The sequence below is a fragment of the Tachyglossus aculeatus genome, chromosome 10 (assembly GCF_015852505.1).
Source record: "Tachyglossus aculeatus isolate mTacAcu1 chromosome 10, mTacAcu1.pri, whole genome shotgun sequence".
NCBI lineage: Eukaryota > Metazoa > Chordata > Mammalia > Monotremata > Tachyglossidae > Tachyglossus > Tachyglossus aculeatus.
In genome coordinates this window covers 41,279,342-41,283,969 of record NC_052075.1, presented here as the reverse complement: position 1 = coordinate 41,283,969, position 4,628 = coordinate 41,279,342, and the positions used below count along the sequence as shown (strand labels likewise).

The 4,628-nt window shown below is 41.6% G+C and overlaps 1 pseudogene; it reads left to right on the top strand.

Moving 5' to 3' along the window:
• Positions 1-1,109: 1,109 nt before the first annotated feature.
• Positions 1,110-1,228, top strand: LOC119933865 (annotated as a pseudogene).
• Positions 1,229-4,628: the final 3,400 nt, after the last annotated feature.

Genomic DNA, 4,628 nt, shown 5'->3' with positions numbered 1-4,628 from the left:
TGGAGAGCACTCCATTAATTAAAATCATCAGGGAGATTTTTCTTCCTGCTCTTGAGAAACTGGACACCAATTCTGTATTTGACTGGACAAAATCAAGTGGCGAGTTGAGTCATTCAGGCTACTGCCTATTCAGTGTTGCACTGTATGGTATGGAAAACCTCAAGGCTATTTTATTTTATTATCATTATTATTATGGTATTTGTTAAGCATGTACAGTGTGTCAAGTACTAAGGGCTAAGTGTAGACACAAGATAATCAGGTCAGAGAGTCTGTGTCCCATATGGGGCTCATGCTCTTAATAGGAGGGAGACCACATATTTCATCCCCATTTTACAGTTGAGGAAACTGAGGCACAAACAAGTAAATTGACTTACCCAATCTCACAGCCAAACAATTGGTAGAGGTGGGATTAGAACTCAGATCCTCTGACTCCTAGACCCATGCTCTTTCCATTAGGCAATGATGCTCCTTCTTTGTCCCAGAATCAGAGAGTCACATGAGGCTGGGGCTCTTGTTACCTCCCCTCTCTCTCCAGCCCTCACTATTCTCTCTTACCTGACTAAAAGAGGACGCCCTGTGAATAATGATTTCGATAATTTAATTAATGTAGAAATCCAGTGTAGAAGCCATTTTAAAACTCCTCTTTCCTCAAAATGGCCCTTTTCCCACATATCCAGATAATGGACTCAAGTCTTCACTTGCCTGTAAGGACCTGCTCATTCAGAAATGTTACCAAAGTAAGATACAGTATTTGCAACTCAAAATGAATATGACCTGGTAGTCTCAGTTTCTTGGTTATATAAAGCTATTTTCTTAGCTCATTTTTATGGTCAGAGAAAGGGGAAAACTCTCCAGTGAGAGGAATGAGATAGCATTTTTTAACACTGTAAGAAATTGAGACTCCTATGGGATCAAATCGTCAACCTCTCTATAACTGTTTCACCTTGTTTTGATGATTGAGAATTTTTTATTTTTTTATTAATTGATTTCATGGAATAGTTTAAATGGTCTTATTCGAAGCATGAAGGAGTGAAGCTTGCTATGAGGGAAAGCATTTAGTAAACTGGTTTTTTTACCCACATTTCCATCCTCTCCAGGAAAGGACTGACGTCTACAGCCATACCACCCTGAACGCACCTGATCTCATCTGATCTCAGAAGCTAAGTAAGGTCGGGCCTGGTTAGTAGTTGGATGAGAGACTGCCTGGGAATACTGGGTGCTGTAAGCTTTTGAGAAGCAGTGTGGCTCAGTGGAAAGAGCATGGGCTTGGGAGCCAGAGGTCATGGGTTAAAATTCCAGGTCCACCAATTGTCAGCTGTGTGACTTTGGGAAAGTCACTTAACTTCTCTGTGCCTGATTTAAAACAGAAAGAGTCACCATTGTCCTGCTCTATCAGTGGTACTTACTGAGCACTTACTGTGCACAAAGCACTGTACTAAGCACTTAAGAGAGTACAATATAACAAAGTTGGTAGACAAATTCCTTGCTCAGAAGGAGCTTACAGTCTAGAGTGGGAGGTATATTCTAAATGTTTTATCCTCCTCTGTACCCTGCCCCAGTTTTTTGAAACAAAACTTCCTGAATTTCCCAATTAAATTTTTCCCATTCTAAAGCAGTAGGCCTTGTGTTGGTGCCAACCCCACAGGCAGAGGTGAGATTCTAACATGCACACCAAAGAAGTACATTTTGGCTAAAGGGCACATGATCTCATTATTCATTTAGTTCCTCGGATCAGTATCATTCTTTCTTAGCAGGAAGCCCTTTGAAACCCATGACCTGGAACCAGCTTTACTGGTATGAGTTGGTACAGTAACAGATAATAGTGAGACTTTCAAAAAGAACACGATATTTGTTTTTGTAGCAACTAGGCAGTAAATTTGTCTTCGATGAAAGGTTCCTGGGTGATCAACAACCTCTTTCTAAAACAACATGGCTGACAAAGGAAACCAGGTCCTCCCCATTTTCACAGGACAGATAGCCCACCCTGATGAAGGCGGGAAGAGATTGGAATAAGTATTCGATGCTGTCTGTGTACTTAGGGTTAATTTTCTTTATGGACATGGAATGTGTCCATTAATTATGTGACATTGTACTCTCCCAAGTGCTTTGTACAGTGCTATGCACATAGTAAGCACTCAATCAATATGACTGATTGAGTGAGAGATGCTTAGCTTACAGACTAGAAAAAGAGGAAGGAACAAAAATTAAATATATATACCTAAGCTTGTTGTTATAGAACACCAGTAGTTCTTTCAGATACCTAAAATATCATCTAGTTGATTCTAAGTTTTACTTTTTGTCCTAATGCCAAATTTATCTAATAGTTATTCATTCATCCAATGGTATTTAGTGAGAGCTTACTGTATGTAGAGCACTGTATTAAGTGCTTGGGAAGTACAAATCTTCAAGTACAAATCACGAGAAGCAGCGTGGCTCAGTGGAAAGAGCACGGGCTTTGGAGTCAGAGGTCATGGGTTCAAATCCCAACTCTGTCACTTCTCAGATGTGTGACTTTGGGCAAATCACTTCACATCTCTGGGCCTCAGTTCCCTCATCTGTAAAATGGGGATTAAGACTGTGAGCCCTCTGTGGGACAACCTGCTCACCTTGTATCGTCCCCAGAGCTTACAACAGTGCTTTGCATATAGTAAGCACTTAAAAAATGCCATCATTATTATATTATTACAAATCAGCAACATATAGAGATGGTCCCTACCCAACAACAGGCTCACAGTCTAGAAGGGGGAGACAGACAACACCACAAAATAAGTAGACAGGTGTCAATACCATCAGAAAAAATAGAATTATAGCTATATACACATCATTAATAAAAGAGAGTACTAAAGGGTAGGGACCATCTCTATACATTGCCAACATGTACTTCCCAAGTGCTTAGTACAGTGCTCTGCACACAGTAAGCGCTCAATAAATACAATTGAATGAATGACTGAAATATACACAAGTGCTGTGGGGAGGGGAAGAGGGTAGGGTAGAGGGAGGGAGGGGGCATGAGGAGGGGAGGAGGAGAGAAAAAAGGGGGTGCTCAGTCTGGGAAGGCCTCCTGGGGGAGGTGAGCTCTCAGTAGGGCTTTGAAGGGAGGAAGAGGGCTAGTTTGGCAGATGTGTGGAGGAAGGGCATTCCAGGCCAGAGGTAGGACGTGGTCCAGGGGTCAACAGCAGAACAAGCAAGTGAGGTTAGCGGCAGAGGAGTGGAGTGTGCGGGCTGGGCTGTAGAAGGAGAGAAGGGAGGTGAGGTGCAAGGGGCAAGGTGATGGAGAATTAAAGTTGTCATATGGGACCCTAAAGTTAGGTACACTTATTGCTACATGGATTTTGCAATATATCACCCCAGGCTTTCAATTGAATGTAGCTACTTCTTGGACATAAAGAAAATAAGACACTAGCGAGGACCTTCAATCTAGTTAGACTTGTTACCATAGTAACCAAATGCACGCTATTTGAGCATGAAACAATATGAAGCAGGAGGAAGACAATTTCTTTCTTTGTCTTGGATTTAAAGAGGCCAGCACTACATGTGACCACCAGCTTTTCACCTGAAAGAAAATGTAATAATGATAATAGTAATAGTAATAATGGATTTGTTAAGTGCTTTACTATGTGTGCAGAGCAGAGCAGAGAAACAGAGTGGCCTATGGACAGAGCACAAGCCTGGAAGTTGGAAGGACTGGGTTCTAATCCCTGCTCTGCCACTTTGCTGTGTGACTTTGGTCAAGACACTTCACTTCTCTGGGCTTCAGTTCTCTCATCGGTAAAATGGGGATTAAGACTGTGAACCCCATGTGGGACACAGACTGTGTCAAATGATGGAGACAGACACAAAATAATTTACACTAGGGTTATTAAAAAAGAAGTGTACTTCCTAAGTGCTTAGTACAGTGCTCTGCACACAGTAAGCACTCAATAAATACGATTGAATGAATTGAATGAACCAATATTCTGCATTCAAGCACATGTCACCTGTGAGGTTATGACATCATGATGTCAAGACAATTGTGTTCACCCTAGTTTTGATCCTACCTATAAGTTTAGCATAAATGTCTGAGTGTTCACTGCTGATCAAAAAATCATTTAAGCAAAAGTGAAGAAATGAGCTTTGTATCTTTGTTTAAGGTATTTGTTAATCACTTACTATGTGTCAGGCACTATACTAAGCACTGGGGTAGGTACAAGCTAATCAGGTTGGACACAGTCTATGTCCTACATGGGGCTCACAGACTTAGGCCCCATTTTCCAGATGAGGTAACTGAGGCACAGAGAAATGAAGTGATTCACCCAAGGTCACACAGCAGACAAGTGGCAGAGCCGGGATTAGAACCCAGGTCCTTTTGACTCCCAGGCCTGTGCTCTTTCCAGTAAACCATGTTGTTCATATCCTAAGCTGCCTGAACTCTAAGGTGAGAGAATTCTCTGGAATAAAGCAAGTACATGAGAACTTTTTAATTCCACTTACTACTGAGCTAAATCTGAGTCAGCTGTTGCATCTCAGTTGATGGAGTGGACATGACAAGGTTGAATCTTCTGTTACCTCGGGACATTGGATATTTTGATCAGGTCCTGAATGTCAATCTGTACAAGAGGGAGCTATTAATATGCTTATGGTCAATGCCA